The sequence below is a fragment of the Paroedura picta genome, chromosome 4 (genome assembly GCF_049243985.1).
Source record: "Paroedura picta isolate Pp20150507F chromosome 4, Ppicta_v3.0, whole genome shotgun sequence".
Classification (NCBI taxonomy): Eukaryota; Metazoa; Chordata; class Lepidosauria; order Squamata; family Gekkonidae; genus Paroedura; species Paroedura picta.
In genome coordinates this window covers 25603273-25621037 of record NC_135372.1, presented here as the reverse complement: position 1 = coordinate 25621037, position 17765 = coordinate 25603273, and positions in this window count along the sequence as shown.

Genomic DNA, 17765 nt, shown 5'->3' with positions numbered 1-17765 from the left:
CTCTAACAGGACTGTGACTAGCCCAAGGTCACTCAGCTGGCTGCAGGTGGAGGAGGAGCCGGGAATCAATCCTGGAACGAATTATGTGTTGGAATGAATTTGGTCTCTCACGTGTGCTTGTGGATGTGTACTGAGGTGGGGGTCGCCTTCATCTCCCTCCCTCTCAACCCGCTCCCCTGGGAAGCTGGGATGAAAAGGATGCTAGATGGACGGAGAGCGAGAGAGAGACCCTCAGATCGCCTGCCATTCCTTCCCCTTCTCTTCCCAGGAATGCGGGCCAGGTTACCTCTCCCCTAGAAGAAGAAGAGTTGGTTCTTATATGCCGCTTTTCTCTACCTGAAGGAGAAGGAGTCTCAAAGCAGCTTCCAATCACCTTCCTTTTCCTCTCCCCACAATAGACACCCTGCGAGGGAGGTGAGGCTGAGACAGCCCAGATATTACTAAAGAATAATTGGTTTTTATATGCCGCTTTTCTCTACCCAAGGAAACCCAAAGTGGCTTACAGTCGCCTTCCCCTTCCTCTCCCCACAACAGACACCTTGTGGGGTGGGTGAGGCTGAGAGAGCCCTGATATCACTGCCCGGTCAGAACAGTTTTATCAGTGCCATGGCAAGCCTAAGGTCACCCAGCTGGCTGCATGGGGAGGAGAATTGGGGAATCAAACTCGGCTGGCCAGATTAGAAATCTGCACTCCTAACCACTACACCTAGCAAGCCCCCTTCCCCGTCCGCCGGTTCGCCGCCCCTAAATTTGCATCCGGGATTTTCCCAGGAATCCCCCTCCCCAAATCCTCCAGGAATCCCCCCTCCCCCCAAGAACTCCCGTCTCAGGTCCGCAGGCGCGGTTGGGCTACCAGGTGCGCCTTCCAAACGCGCCCTTGCTAAAACTCCTCTCTTTCCCCGTCTCTGCCTGAGGACCTCTCCTCGGTGGGCTTGGCTCTCCGCCTAGGACGCGACCCCCCCCCCCCCGCCTCCCCACTCTCTTTTGGACGTCAGGCCGCGGAGGACGGAGCCTTGGCAAGCTCCCAACCTTCCCTCTCCCCCCCCCCCCCAGACAAAGCCCCTCTTTGCCTTGCCAAGCACGTTGGGGGAACCGCTGGGGACCGCGGTGTGGGGAGGGGGGGAGCACGAGGAGCGGCCGGCCGGCGACCCTGGGATGGGTGAGAAAATGTCTCTGGCTTGGCGGGAGGGGAGGGGAGGGGAGGGGGCGGCGCGTCACCCCCCCCCCTCCTGCCGCCTTCCGTCGCTCCCCCTGCCGCGAAGATCGGGGTCCCCGCCGCCTCTTTGCGGCGCAGTCGAGCAAAAGTAACCGCGTGCATTATTTTGGAAAGATTTTTTTGTTGTGGTTGTTTTGTCGTGGTTGTTGCAAAGACAGCTTTGGATGACAGCGCAGACGGACTCCCCCCCCCCCGCTCACCGCGCCTGCAAAGCGCCCCCTCTTCTTCTTCTTTTCCCTCCTTCCTTCCTCCTTCCTTTCCTTCCTCTTCTTCTTCTCCTCCTTCCTTCCTTCTTCCTTCCTTCCTTTTATCTCTTTCGTGTCTCAGTCTCCTTCCTTCCTTCCTTCCTTCCTCCTTCCTTCCTTCCTTCCTTCCTTCCTCTTCTTATTCCTTCCTTCCTCCTTCCTTCCTTCCTTCATCCTCCTCCTCCTTTCCTCCTCCTCCACCTCCTGCTCTTCCTCCTCCTTCTTCATTTGGGGAAGTTTTCGCCTCACTCTGGCTCGCTCCCTCCCGAAAGAGCGCTGGAAAGCCTTCCGACCCGCTCCCTTCCGGGCATGCGAGTTGCTCCCGCTTCTAGGGCAAAGAAGTTGGCTTCCCCCGGGCAGAAAAGAGTCCAGCCGGTAAGTGACCAGATTGTTCCCCCCCCCATAAGAAATCTGGGGGGGGGGAATATCCAGAATGGGGGTGAGTGAGGGCAGCGCTCTCCGATCCCTCTGAAACGCTCCTTCGGTCCGTTTCCTGCATCCGGCGGAGACGACCCAGCGCTTGTTGGTAGCCGGAGGTTCCGCGGGCTCCCCTTTGACTCTTCAGAAGCCAGCCGGATGGGGGGGACCCGAAGCGGCTCGCTCGCATCGGATTCCTTCCTTTTTCTCGCCAGGGCGCTGGGAATCCAGTCCAGGGAGCGTCTCCCTGACCCCGGTGGGAGGGTTCGAACTCGGGATCCTCGCCCACCAGCCTTCACCGCCAGGCCGGCGTGGAAAGGGGCTGGGGGAGGGGAGGCGCCCTTAGGATCCCAAAGGCCACTGCGCTTTCTAAACTCATCCCCATCCACCTATCTTCCCCCATGGTCCCATGTTGTCTGGTCCTTTGGGAGGGGGGGGGCTTCCCAGCAAATGCCCAAGGCTGGCATACCCTCCCCCCAGGCCTGGCCCTCACCCCCCACCCCGCCTGGGAAACGCCGTCACCCAGACAGAGCCCATTGGTATGGAAATGTGCTGTTGAACTTGAAGCTGCCTGGACGTCCCCTGGTCCTTGGCGCTGGGGGACCCCCTCCTCAGGATGGCCCATCTGGACCTTGACCTTGGCCAGGGCTTCAAGGGGGAACTTTGGGGTCTCTGAGGCCCCCTCCTTGCAAACTCCACCTCGCTTGAGGAGGCTGGAGGAGAGAGGCGAAATCTGCAGGGGACATCAAGGCAGGGAATCACCAAAGCGGCTTTTTTTTTTTTTTGCCTGGTTGGGAGGCTGGCAATACTCCTCCCCCCCTTCTATGGAGTCTGGTGAAAGGCAGGCCAGACTCAGCTCTCCCCCCAGCCCAAATAAAAGGGGCCACACAGGCCATCTAGTCCCACCCCCTGCTCAATGCAGGATCAGCCTCAAGCATCCAGGAGAAGGATCTGTCCAGCCGCTGCTTGAAGACCGCCAGTGAGGGGGAGCTCCCCACCTCCTTAAGCAGCCCATTCCACTGCTGAATTTGACTCAGAGAATCCTAGAGTGGGAAGGGGCCATGCAGGCCATCTAGTCCCACCCCCTGCTCAATGCAGGATCAACCTCAAGCATCCAGGATAAGGATCTGTCCAGGTGCTGCTTGAAGACTGCCAGTGAGGGGGAGCTCCCCACCTCCTTAGGCAGCCCATTCCACTGCTGAACTAGACTCATAGAATCCTAGAGTGGGAAGGGGCCATGCAGGCCATCTAGTCCCACCCCCTGCTCAACGCAGGATCAGTCTCAAGCATCCAGGATAAGGATCTGTCCAGGTGCTGCTTGAAGACTGCCAGTGAGGGGGAGCTCACCACGTCTTGAGGCAGCCCCTTCCACTGCTGAACTACTCTGACTGTGATTTTTCTCCCCTGACATCAAGCTGAACCAAAACCCGTTTTCCTTTCAGCTCCTCCGAAACTTTTCAAACTTTTCAGATTTCTAGCCAGATTAATCTATAAATGAGTGATGTTGAGATGCCAGGGTCTTTAAGGGCAGTATAGAAATATAAATAAACAAATAATTAAACAAACAAACAGAGACTTTAAAAAAAAATTCAAGTCTCACTGAATTTGGGGGTGTCATTTTTGCAAAAACCTGTTTCCAACTAAGCCTAATAGAAGGTTATCTGGGGCATTTCTTTTGGGATCCCCACCCCTTTGGCACAATGTTCCTACGGCCAGGTGAATTCCCTGGGATGGAGCCAGGTGAGCGGCTACCTCCGTCAGTCTGGAGAATCAGGAAAGAGCCGGAGTCCAGCAACACCTTCAGGACTGGCCGTTCCGCACACGTTGGATAATGCACTTTCAAAACAGTTTAGAAGTACATTTAAAAGAGTAAAGCACATTATCCAGCATATGCTCCTCTTCATCACTGCAGGACTCAGGATGCTTTTTTCCCACTGGGCTGGAGTAAGCAGAGAAGCATGTTTACTCGGGAGCAAGTCCTGCTGGACTCAGGAGACCCTATCCTAGGTTATAACAAACAGTTATACAATTTAACAATGAATACAGGTGGAAATACAGTATATTTTATCTCTTCTTTTTAATAGTAGTCAAACAGCCAAAACGGACTCTAGATTTGTACCGTTTTCAACGACGGTTGTTTCCTCCTATTACCCTTTCACCGAGAAAATGAATGCCATTGTCCCAATAGGTATCCAACTCATACGTGATGAGGATCAAGCCCTTCTAGAGTCTATTATTCTCTATTTCAGTTTTAACCATTTTATTTATTTACTTGTTATATTTATATACCTCCCAAAGGCATGGGGAAGTTTAGCCAAAAGACTAATCCCCATTGCAACATCTAGCTGGCTTGCTTCTTTCTTGGAAAATTTAGTCCTCCTCCCCCCCCCCCCCTTAAAAATTTGTTCTGTTTTGCCAGTATTTGAATCTCTTCACAACATCTCGCATTTTTGCCCTGCTTTGGAACAACCAGCCTGCAGCAACCCTTCATTTCCCAGCGCCACTCTTGGGGAGGGGGGGGGGGCTGCTATCCGGCTCAAAATCCAAACTGCTAAAAAGGCAAAGGTGTTCCCAGAAGCGGTTTAGCCTAGCAGCACATGGAGTGCATGCTACAGGCCACACTGCTTGATGAAGAAGAAGAAGAAGAAGAAGAAGAAGAAGAAGAAGAAGAAGAAGAAGAAGAAGAAGAAGAAGAAGAAGAAGAAGAAGAAGAAGAAGAAGAAGAGTTGGTTCTTATATGCCGCTTTTCCCTACCCGAAGGAGGCTCGAAGTGGCTTACAGTCGCCTTTCCTTTCCTCTCCCCACAAAAGACACCCTGTGAGGTGGGTGAGGCTGTGAGAGCCCTGATATTACTGAAGAAGAAGGAGAGTTGGTTCTTCTATGCCCTTTCCTCTCCCCACAACAGACACCCTGTGAGGAGGGTGAGGCTGAGAGAGCCCTGATATCACTGCCCGGTCAGAACAGCTTTATCAGTGCTGTGGTGAGCCCAAGGTCACCCAGCTGGCTGCATGGGGGGGGGGAGCGCAGAATCGATCCTGGCATGCCAGATTAGAAGTCTGCACTCCTAACCGCTACACCAAACTGGCTCTCAGCACCTCACAGCGCCATACACTTATTTGGGGGTTGCTTTCTTTTTTTTTACACTAAGGACGCTTAATTTCAGGATAATACTAGTAAATCTTTTCAGCAAAGGGAAGCTGTCACTTGCTTCCAAAGTTCCAACAATGCGGCGATGTGGCTCAAGTCACGGCATTAGTTGCGCTCTGCTGGGGCCCCACGAATCCATAAACCAGGCCTGGGTGTTGTGCGAGGACCCAGAAGGGCGTCTGCCGAAGCTGGACTGCCTGGATCGGAAACCTGGCCTCTTTCCTTTAGCTATCCCGACAGAGTTCTTGAGCCAGGATACCCCCCCATTTTAATCAAAGCATTAAAAAGAAAGCAAATACTCTCCCCTTTAAAAAGGCCTCTTCTTGATATTTTTTTGCTATTGCCAGAGAGAGGAGTTCAGATTTCCAGGGTTGGGGTGGGTGGGAATCCTGAACCGAATCCCTACCAGCTTCCAAGGAGAGGGACCGAAATGCAAACTGCACACCACCCTTGGCTAGAGAAACTCACCCAGGTCTTCTCAGAGGCAGAGCTGGGGAGTTCCCTGGGGGGGGGGGCACACTAATCTACGAATGTACTGATAGTTTGTGATATGTGAATGGACCAGCTGTGTTGATTAAATTTAGCTGTCCGGCATGTTTTTTTAATGTTGACGCACTCATTTCTGTTTGCTGGAGGTCCCAATAAACAGACGCTTAATTTGATCAATAATTTCCGTTTCTATTCCTGTGAGTGGTTGCATAGGTAGGACCCCAGTGTACTGCTTTGCTGGGGAGGAGGGAGGCTAAAATACTGTTAAGATGGCCCTGCTGTGGGAGGACTGTGGCCTGGGGGGGTGGCATGTGGATTTTTAACACCATGTTCCTGTTTTGCTTTCTCTTCCCTTTCCCCATCCCCCTAGAATCCCAGCTCAGGGGAAGATGTGACTGGTAAATTATCGATGCACATCTGACCGGTGTCCTCTCCTTTCTCTGTTGGTGTGACCGTATTTGAAAGTTCATTTCCCATTAGAACCGAGGATCGCAACTGCATTTTAAATAACTAAAAGCAATCAAGGAATAATAATTAATATAATCCTTCCAAATGGATAACACTAATTGGAATGCTGAGCATTTTTGCTTGTTGGTTTTTCTTTTTTAAAGCATTGTTGTGCGTTCCATGTTCCAGATCTAATTTTTTTAACGTGCGCAACTGACTTTAGATGTTGCGATTCTGTTTTAGCCTCTAGCCGGCTGGGAAACAGAGAACGGACAACAGTATTCTGGTGGCCGTGCCTGATATTTGCCCCAGGGCAGAACGAGATGGAACGGAAAGAAGGAAAAGGTAATTTTGTTTTTTAAATCATCCCCTATTTTGTTAAATTTGAGTTTTGCCCTGTCTGAGCATTGTCCCGTGACGATCACATTAAAGGCATCCGTGAGAGATTGGTGTACGTGTGTGTGCCTGTGTGTCAATCCTTAAATGAAACGTTATTGAAGAAATAGCAAAGAAAAACTCTGGAGGGGATCCTGGTAAATGTTTGGAAGAACTTCTTGACAGAACAGTGCCTCTTTGGAATGGGCTTCCTCGGGAGGTGATGGGTTCCCCTTCTTTGGAGGTTTTTAAGCAGAGGCTGGATGGCCTCCTCGGGAGCTTCCATCAGGCAGCAATGCTGTTTATATGAATTTAGGCAGATCCTGTAAGGAGCGTCAGGAAGGGAGAAGCCAGTGCTTGGCTCTTGTGTCCCTTTCTTACGTGCTGGGGGTAATGCCCATTGCCACTTAAAAGGCTGCCATATAAATGATGGAGCAGAGTTGTTCTCTCTCGCCCCAGAGGGACGGACCAGAACCAATGGGATGAAATTAATTTAAAAGAAATTCCGTCTAAACATCCGGAAGACGTTCCTGACAGTCAGAGCGGTTTCTCAGTGGAACAGGCTTCCTTGGGAGGTGGTGAGTTCTCCATCTTTGGAAGTTTTTAAACAGAGGCTGGAGAGCCATCTGACGAAGGGGCTGATTCTGGGAAGGTCCAAGGGGGTAGCAGGTTACAGTGGATGAGAGATAGGGTTGTGAATGTCCTGCATAGTGCAGGGGGTTGGACAAGATGACCCATGAGATCCCTTCCAACTCTATTGTTCTATGATTCTGGTTCTACTTGGGGGTCAGGAAGGAATTTCCCTCCAGGCCAGATCTATCCAGGTATCCTGGAGGTTTTTTGCCTTCCTCTCGCTATAGAGGAGTCACTGGGGGAGTGGGGGGAGGTAGCTGTGAATTTCTGTCATTGTGTAGCAGGTTGGACTAGATGACCCTTGAGGATCCTTACAGCTTTGTTTCTGTGTTGGAATGTTGTGATGTCATAATGACTCCGCAACATTTCTGATGGTTTGCAAATGGCTTAGGCTCCACCCCCCCCCCAAATGAAATAGTAAATTACATTATAGGAGGAGAATTTCACCTTTGCACTGAAAATGGGCAACTCAAACTGGCTGCTGATACTAATTAAACTTGACCGACACCCCCCCCCCCCAATTTAAAAGTGTGTTTAAAAGTGAAAGAGCTCAGGTTGATTTAGAAGTCAGCCTGTCAGCCCAGGATGTAAACTAGGATGTGGGGGGGGGGGGTGAGGAGAAAATGAATCTTGGCTGTTTGCCCCAGAGGTTCAGACCAGAATCAATGGATTGAAATTAATTCAAAAGAATTTTTGGAAGGAGTTCCTGACAGTTCCTTAGTTAGAGCAGCTTCCTCAGGAGATGGTGGATTTTGCTTCTTAGGAAGTTTTAAAGCAGAGGCTAGAGAGCGATTGGACAGAAATGCTGATGGTGAGTGGGTGGGCAGAAGGGACTGTGTCAGAGCTTGGCTCTTGTGGCCCTTTCTTGCATGCCCAGGGAAATGCCAATCACCACTTTTGGGTCGGGAGGCATATTTCCTCCAGGCCAGACTGGCCAGGGATTCTGGGGGGGGGGCATCATCTGGGCATGGGAGTCACTGTACGTGGGCAGAAAGTTGTGAGTATAGTTAGTGGTTCGAGGATAACACCTCTGGTCTATCCGGGTTCAGTCCCTGGAATCTTCAGTTAAAATGATCAGGCAGTAGATGAGAACAAGATGCAATTCAATCAGGAGAAGTGCAGAATTCGACAACTGGATCACAGAAATGAGACACGTCCATCCTGGATGGGAGAGACACTGCTGGGGAGCAATGGGTGTGAATACTTGTGATAATTGTGGACTGTAAGCTAAATAGGGGCAGAAAGTGTGATGCGGCAGTAAAGAAGGCGAACATAGTCTTGGGCTGCATCAACAGAGGCATCACATCAAAATCACCAGATGTCCTAGTCCCACTGTATACCTCCTTGGTCAAACCACACCTGGAGTCCTTTAGCAAGGTGGAGTTTGGAGGTCATGGTTTGTACTCCTGCTCCGAACCTGCTTGGCAGGTCCTGAGAACCCCTCTCTGATTTCCAAATGTGTCCGTTTCATTCCATGGTGAATTTTGACAGCAAGCCTAAAGTGCCTTATTCAACCTGAGCACTTATTGAAGGACGCTTGATCTCCTCATTTGTACCTCCACAATGGGTGGCTAGAGATGGTATCACAGGGGTCAGGTGTTACCCCCCCCCACTTGTCTGAAATGTTGGGGGACATTAGATTGTGTTGTTTTAATGCCCTTGCGAATCGAGTTCTCCTGACACTATAAAACATCTCTTACTGGATTGTCCCTTGTCTATTGTCTAGCGAAGGCATGTTATACCATGGGAAGGAATGGGAAGGTGACTGTAAGCCGCTTTGAGCCTCCTTCGGGTAGGGAAAAGCGGCATATAAGAACCAACTCTTCTTCTTCTTCTTCTTCTTCTTCTTCTTCTTCTTCTTATACCGAAATGGAGAAACCATTCAAAAGACCTGATCTGCCAATTTTTATTGAGTAATAAGGATGCTGATTTCACTTTTATTGTGGCTGAATTTCTGTCTTCAGTTTTTAAATTCAAACAGATGGATGTATCTTGACAATCTCTTGCTAATCTGCTTTATGCCAATAAAGGCATTGTGTATTGTATTGTTCTAACCTAAATTATTGCTTAGATTGCTTTTTATGATGTTGTTTACCTGCCTTAAGCTGTACTGGAATGGTAGGCTTGAAACAGCAAGCTGTTGTTGTTGTTGTTGTTGTTGTTGTTGTTGTTGTTGTTGTTGTTGCTATACAAGGGGACAGCAGGTTTCTATGAGGCCTTCCCCTTCTCTGCAGCCCGTTGTATATTTTGCATACACACTTGGGCATGGACACAACCAGTTTTCAGTTCTATCATGGCCAAGCAAAGATATTTTTATATTCCAGCCAACAGGGAGATGCCAGTCAGATGCCAGCGGTTTTGTGGGCAACTTACTCTAATCACCTCTGTCTCCTTGTGCACGGTTTTACTATCCTAGCCAACCCCCTAGTTGCAAGAGGCAAAGAGCCAACACGGCACAACTGGATCACGGTGAAGCAAGACAGATAACTGTGTTCCCGCCAGGCTTTGAAAACAATTTTGAATCGCCCTGTTGAGGCAATCCAGGTTTGGTGCCAAGCAAGGCTTGATTCTGCAGGCTGTTGAAAAGGGGGCAAAAGCCCCTCTTGCCCCATGATACGTAACCGTGCAATTTGTAAAGTGACATGGCAGAGTTAATTCTGGGGGTGGGACTAAAGGGGGGAGGTGCCGTAGATGTTGCTGGCAATGAAGTCCTGCAGCCATAGTGGGGCGGTTTCAACCGGTACTGGCCAGAGAGAGCGGGGGCTGGGTTTCTTTGTCAATGAGATTTGATTGCTAGATTAGAATATTTTTATTTATTTTTTTATTTATCTTTGGATTTATATACCCCTGCTGTCCATTAGTCTCGCAGCGGTTTACAATAAAAGAATAAAATACAATAACCCCCCCGAAAACCCCTTAGTACATTAAACATTTAAAAGATGGCGATACAGTCAGAGTTCTAGACTCCCACCCCCTATTGAGCATGCGGTCAAATGAGCTCTCTCATTAGGAGCGAGGGCAGAACTAACTAACACTAAGGGATCCCCACCCTGGCCTCAACCTTATGCCTGGCGGAAGAGCTCCGTCTTACAGGCCCTGCGGAAAGCTGACAACTCCGATAGGGCCCGTAGCTCTTCCGGGAGCTCATTCCACCAGGTTGGGGGCAGGGACAAAAAACTTTGAATGTTTCTGTTTCATTGCAGAGTGACGACTCCTAAAACTATCAAAGACTGTAAGGAAGGTACCTGTTAGGAATTTCCAGTGACATTGCTACAGCTTGTTAATATCTTTGCAGCATTTCTATGAATCGTTTGGGCTTTCTTTGTGTCAGATAAAGCTTTTCTTCATATTGAGTCAGTTCTTATTGTGCTGTCTTTACACACTGCATTTCGGAATGCAGCCAGAGTTGCATGTCACAGCCTGCCCCTTCAATGCCATCTCTGGGGGGGTGGGGGGCACATTATGGAATGGCTTGCCCTAGGATGTCAGGAAAGCTCTTCCTCTCCTGGCTTTCTACAAATGATGCGAAATGGAACGATGCTGATGATTATGTCCTGCTTCATGGGAATTGTAGTCTATGGACATCTGGAGAGCTACAATTTGGCCACCCCTGGAGACCTCTGGGTTCCCTCATTTGCTTTCATACATGTGCAGAAGCTACTGACCCACCCCAAAACCTGGCTTGCCAGATTAGAGGTCTGCACCCCTAACCACTACCCCAAGGTCTTACTCCAGGCTTTCTCAACCAGGGTTCCCTGAAACCCTGGGGTGTCTTGACGGCCCTGGAAGGGTTTCCCAAATGGGTGAGAGTTAATTAATTTTAAATATGCTTAAACATTTTTAATACACTTATTGGGTGATATGACCATATGTGGTCATGCCAACCTCTCCCCCCTCAAAGAAAAAAAAAGGCCAATGATGGGTCTTGAGGGGGCTGGGAAGGGGAGGGGCCCCAGGTGGGCATGTCCATAGCTCAGTTTCCCAGCCATATTCTGCATGATTGTGCCACTTCTGGGGTTTCTTGAAGCCTGAAGAATTTTTCTGTGGTTTCTCAATGGTAAAAAAAAGTGGAGAAAGGCTGTTTTAGCCCCTCATCCAATATGTCTCCCAGATATCTGGCAGTTGGTGAGGTGAGGGTGGTGAGGATTACAGGTGCAGGGATTCTATAATGTACTTTTATCACTGCATTTTACTTTTATGTCGTAAGCTGCCCTGAACTGGCAGGCCGGGGATGGTGGCCTAGAAATAGAATTAGTAAATACAAAGAAATAAGAAATAAGTTTGTAACTCAATGTTTGTGCGGTGCAACAATATGACCTTCACAGAGAAGCCCTCTCAATAAAGTTTGGTTTTGCATAGTTTGGGGGAAACCAGGAGAGTGGGGTCTTTCCTGACCACTCTGGGCAAGCCTATTCCTTAAGAAGGGAGGCCAGGAGCCACAACAGAGAAAAGGCAAGGCAGAGCCGCAGACAAGACGGAGCTGAGGGGTGGATGTCTGACTGCTTAGAAGGCAGTGGCTTCTGTTCCTTACTGCGTTGAGCTGTGTATTCTAGAGAGCCAGCAGAAAAATAAGGACCTCTGAGTCACTGGGTGTGTGTGGGGGAGATTTTATAGGATTGTGCTGTGACCAGATGGAGGCTTTCCGAAGCAGACTTCAGCACCATGGACAGGAGTTCTCTGCCCTTGGGAGCTGCTTGGCGTCTACACGGCCTGGCTGGATTCTGCTTTCCCAGATCCCGTTTCTCTAGCAGCGTCATATGTGAGAACTGGGCCTCCTTGGAAGTGACGATATCCTTTTGGGTCAATGGCTGGCATTCTGCACTACAAAGCGAGGAGGTCTGGAGAAGAGAGGCCAGTTCCTGCAGTTCGAATTTATGGCTTCATGTTTTAGTCTTTTCTTACAGCAAGATTGTTCTGGGAGTTGGCTTCTATACAGGTAGGAGAAAATCATGAATGCGGGCTGTGGGTGTCCACCTGGGGGATAATTGGTACAGGGGTAAAGCTGCCCTCAATCAGAGCCAGGACCTTCATGGCCCCAGCACCGGCCTGGCGGAACATTTTTCCGAGGGAGATCAGGGCCCTGCGGGACAAGAGTTGTTCCGCCACACCTATGGTTGAGGCCCACAGTCCATCAATGTACCTGGCCTCCCTACACACATACGGACATATACAACTAGACATATTCAGTAAGATCTAGCTGCCAAAGAAACATCTTGCCTTAGCACATCTTGCCTTATTCCCCCCCCCCCCGACACACACACGCTTTTTGAGAAAGGGCAGGCAATAGTGCTTGCAATTTGTTGATTTGTTGTTCAGCTAGGCTTCAAGTAATCATGCCTGTAATCTGTTGATTTTAATCATTTTAACAATTGCCATTGTCGTTGAATGTTATGACTACGTTTTATGAACGTATCTCACATGTGGTAAATTGCCAAGCCCTTGGGAAGGGTGGTATCAAAATTCCACCCACCCACCCACCCACCCATCCATCCATCCATCCATCCATCCATCCATCCATCCATCCATCCATCCATCCATCCATCCATCAATCAATCAATCAATCCCTCCTAAGACCAGTATAAGCCATAAAGCTGAAGAGAAGTGGATTCAGGAGACTTGGGAAAGGATGTATTTCTTCCTACAAGAAACTCAGGTACCACAACGTATGTCATGTAGACATGGCCACCGCCCACAGTGTTTTAAGAAATGAGGTGAATTTACAAAGGAGATGTCCATCAATGGCGAATAGCCATGACGGTCCAGTAGAACCTCCATGATCAGAGGTGGTGTGTTGTAGCATTGTAGAATGTTGAACTAGAATCTGGGAAGCCCAGGTCTGAATTGCCTCTTGGCTGAGGAAGCTCACGTGGTGACCCTGGCCCAGTCCCACGCTTTCAGCCTAACGGTAGATAGTGTAGGCTATTTTGAATTGCCATTGGGGGAGAAGGGAGAGGATTAAGAATGAACTAATGTTGTGCTAGGTGACGTTAAGAACATCTGTTAATTATTAGATGTTATTAGATGTTTTACTGGGGGGGGGGATGAGAGGTCTATGACTACCACCATGTTGTTGGGTTTGTTCTTGGATGTTTTTTTGCATCCTTGGATTGTTTTAATAGGATTTTATCGGGGCTTTTAGTATGGACAATTGTAACCCACCACGAGCCGGTCTCGGGAGTGGTGGGTAATAAATTTTAACAACAACAACAACCATAAATACCATGGATTACCGGAGGCTGGGAGGCATGTGAGGGAGGGCCTGTAGCTTCAGGTTTGGCTTCATGACAATGTCAGCTCACTCTTCGAGACAACTTGCTGGGTGGCACCACCTGTTGCTACACTGCTCTCTGTGCCTTTGCAGACAGAATAGAGCCTTCAGGCCTGCAGACCAGGGCTTTTTCAGTGGTGGCCCCTGGACTCCAGAAACTCAGGGTATCCTCTTTGCTCCCTTGGTTTTAGTTTACTGCAAAGTGGTGCAGATGGGGTTGTTCTGGAGGGATTTGAATGGTTTCGTTCCTAGTCTGGTTGTTTTCTTCTGATCTGCTTCCTCTGGGTTGCTACCAATGCCGGCCCTGACCTGGATAGCCCAGGTGTGCCCGATCTTGTCAGCTATCGGAAGCTCAGCAGGGTCGGCCTTGGCTAGTAGTTGGGTGGGAGACCTTCAAGGAAAACGAGGGTCATGACGCAGCGGGAAGCCATGGCAATCCACTTCCCAACATCTCTTGCCTGGTTTCCAGACCATCCTACAATTGTCGAGTCTCCTGGCTACACTAAACACACACTATGCCAGGGGTGGCCAAATTGTGACGTTCCAGAGAGCCACTGTTTGGCCATCGCTGCACTATGCAAGAAATAATAATGTTACCAATGCTGATAAACTGCTTATTTCTAAGAACTTCTTTCAAAATATATATATTTGGGGGGGGGGGTTTGGTTATGGCTGCTGTTTCCCTATCTCTTGTGTCCCCTCATTGTCTTGCTTTGGAGTTGTTGATGAGGTGCTAGATTGCTTTGCCTTTACATGGCCAAGGCCAGCCTGTTCCCATCAGATCTTAGGAGCTAAGGAGGCTGAGTCCTGCTGAGTATTTGGATGGGAGGCTATCAAGGGAGTGCAGGTTTGCTTTGCAGAGGCAATGGCAAATCAACTCTGTTTTGCCTTGGCAATCCTATGGGGTTGTTTTACATCAGTCATGACGGGACAGACCAGAACCAATGAGATGAAATTAATGGAAAAGAAATTTCATCTAAACATCTGGAAGAAGTTCCTGACAGTTAGAGCGGTTTCTCAGTGGAACAGGCTTCCTCGGGAGGGGGGTGGGCTCTCCATCTTTGGACATTTTTAAACAGAGGCTGGATAGCCATCTGACAGAGAGGCTGATTCTGTGAAGGCTCAAGGGGGTGGCAGGTTACAGTGGATGAGCGGGTTGTGAGTGTCCTGCATAGTGCAGAGGGTTGGATTAGATGACCCATGAGGTCCCTTCCAACTCTATTATTCTATGATTTTATGTGACTTGAAAGCAACCCTTCCCCCCCCAAAAAAAACAATGTTGTTTTGCATGTTATAGCAGAAAAACTGGAAGGTGGGCTTGTGGTTCCCCTCCTCATGTTCCAAGTGCTTCCGACAGCTATCTCAGTGAATGGGACAACAAAGGCCAATTGAAGGGGATAGAGTTTGATGACTTTTTCTGAAACTTCTGCTACAAGAGGCTCAATTTTTTCTGAATTAGAATTGGGAAAACTCCCTGCCCCTTCATACCCAAAACAGGTTTACTTTGAGAGTGAGAAAGTATAAGAACAACCAGCTCTCAGAAACAACCATGCAGCAGAGTCTTCTTGGAGGACAGGAAAACACCACATCACACTGTTCATATTTAGCTTACAGTCCACAAATACCCCCAAGATCACTTTCACAAGCACTCATCAGACGTGGCATTCTGCAGTGAGCTTAACTGCTTTTCCCCATTCTTCTCTTTTTTTGCTGCTTCCCTTTGTCCTTCATTTCCTTGTCTTCTTTTTCTCTCTCTTCTTCATGTCTCAGTTTTCCTCTTTCTTTCTTTTCTGACTTGACCAGGGTTATGGATGCCATGGAAACTTCCTGGCTGGAATTTGGGAGGTGTGCTTTCTGTACAGCTGATGGGGGAAACTGCTCTGAATGTACGTCTCCAGTGTTGATCCAGATTCACTGTGTTTCTAAGCCAACTTGAGATGCTGATTTTAACTTTTCAAAGCTCTCTACAGCTTCAGAATCAGGGAATCCCTGTGACTGCCTTCTCCAATATGCTTCTCCTTCACCTATATGCTTAGGTAGGCTGGAGAGGTCTTGACCAATGCTCCTTCAGTGGCAGTCCCATGTGGCAGGGCCTTCTCAATAGTGGCACCAAGACTTTGGAACTCCCCTCCTTATGAAGTATGCTTGGCCCCACCCCTTTGGTTGAGGCGATTGGTTTCTTAGGCTGTTTGGCTTCTGCCCATCTGGGATTTTGGTTTGTGTAGAAACACCGGCTGTCCTGGCCTGTATGGCCCTGGCTAGACTGATCTCATAGATCTTGGGGGCTAAGCAGAGTCAACCCTGGTTAGTACCCAGATGGAAGCTTATCAAGGAAGTCCAGGGCTGTCATGCAGAGGCAGGCAACAGCAAAACACCTGCGCTCGCCTCTGTCCTTGAAAACCCTACAGGGACATCAGACGTCAGCTGTGACTTGATGGCATAATACGCACACGAGCCAGCTTGGTGTTGTGGTTACGAGCAGCAGCTTCTAATCTGGTGAGTTGGGTTTGATTACCACATGCAGCCAGCTGGATGGCCTTGGGCTAGTCACAGTCATGATAGTACTGTTCTCACAGAGCAGTTCTGTCAGAGCTCTCTCAGTCCCATCTACCTCACAGGGTGTCTGTTGTGGGGAAGGGAAGGCGATTGTAAGCCACATTGACTGTTTACACACTGGAGGTTCCATGCTGGGCTGCAGGCTGGAGTTTTAATCGTGGCAGGTTGCCCCACCTCTTCCTGCACCCACACGGGGCAGCATTTGACTCAGTGCACCTCATCTACCCCAAATTTGTGCTTCTGCACGGGAGCTGGGGCAGTGAAGTTCCCAGCGCGTAAACTTTGAGACTCCTTCGGGCAGTGAAAAGAAGGGTATAAAGAACCAACTCTACTTCTTCTTCTCCTCCTCCTCCTCCTCCTCCTCTCCCCCCCCCCATTTGCGCTGGTTATATTTGTAATTCTAAATATCTGGTGAGGAGACTGTAAACTATTTCATATGTTTTAGCAAAAGCAGGGAGGTGATTTCTTCAGAAGAATAAAAGCCGACTCTCGTTCAAACTCATTTTTTTTAAAGTCATGGAATGGGGGTGGTGGTGGGGGAATGGTTACGAAATGTGTAGTGGTGTAGAGAGAGCCAGTTTGGTATAGTGGTTAAGAGTGTGGACTTCTAATCTGGCAGGCCGGGTTCGATTCTGCGCTCCCCCACATGCAACCAGCTGGGTGACCTTGGGCTCACCACAGCTCTGATAAAACTGTTCTGACCAAAAAGTGATATTAGGGCTCTCTCAGCCTCCCCTTCCTCGCAGGGTGTCTGTTGTGGGGAGAGGAAAGGGAAGGCAAATGTAAGCCACTTTGAGACTCCTTCAGGTAGAGAAAGGGGGCATATAAGAACCAACTTTTCTTCTTCTTCAGTAATATCAGGGCTCTCTCAGCCTCACCCACCCCACAGGGTGTCTGTTGTGGGGAGAGGAAAGGGGAGGCAACTGTAAGCCGCTTTGAGCCTCCTTCGGGTAGGGAAAAGCGGCATATAAGAACCAACTCTTCTTCTTCTTCTTCTTCTTCTTCTTCTTCTTCTTCTTCTTCTTCTATTATGACACACCTTTTCCTGACCAGATTGAGAATTGGGCACCGAGGGTGGGGGATGAGTGTACTGGACCCTTGGCCGCAATCTTTGCAATCAAGGGAAGTGGGTGCAGATGGAAGCCTGCACTGGATCCGTCTTGCTAGACTTTAAGGCTTGCCTTTCTTCCTTCCAGGCCGATAACTGAGGGTTGGGGGGGAAATAAGTTTCAAGGCCTCTATTGCACATTGTTTTCTCTTGTGTCTTGAAATGCAGGGGTAGTCAACCTGTGGTCCTCCAGATGTCCATGGACTACAATTCCCATGAGACCCTGCCAGCATTTGCTGGCAGGGGCTCATGGGAATTGTAGTCCATGGACATCTGGAGGACCACAGGTTGACTACCCTGGTAATGTATTACTTGCATTAATAGAAACGTATCGTTCTGTGCCTGCCACCGTCTGACTTGCAGATTTCTTTCCCCCTCTCCCTCTCCAATTCAGCACCCCCCTCCAACAATAAGCACTATTAAAGCGGACAGGGAAGAGAGCTCCTTAAAGATAAAACATTCAAGTGATTCATCTGCCTACCAGGACTGGAAGTGGTCCCGTCTCTCCCCATGATTCATCTTGTTTTTGCAAGAAGCAACGGAGGCTTTAATTGAGACAAGGAGTGAAATTTTCTCTTTACAAGCTGCGTGTCCTCATACAGACCCCTCCCTGTCTAGTCCCCCATCTGTCCTTTGGTCATCAATTTCCTCTATCTGTCTATGCTATTTTTTCCCATGCAAAATGTCTGCTGGCTTTAAATTCACCACCTGCTTTCTGTCCGGCCTTATTGATATGAATGGAGCTACTCTGGAGTCAGGGTCTTGTGGAGAGCAGCTAATTGGCTGGGTTTATCCTAAAAGTTCTCCTCTCCTCTAATATCTATTTTTTTTAAAGAACAATCTCCAGTTCATACTTCAGATTGG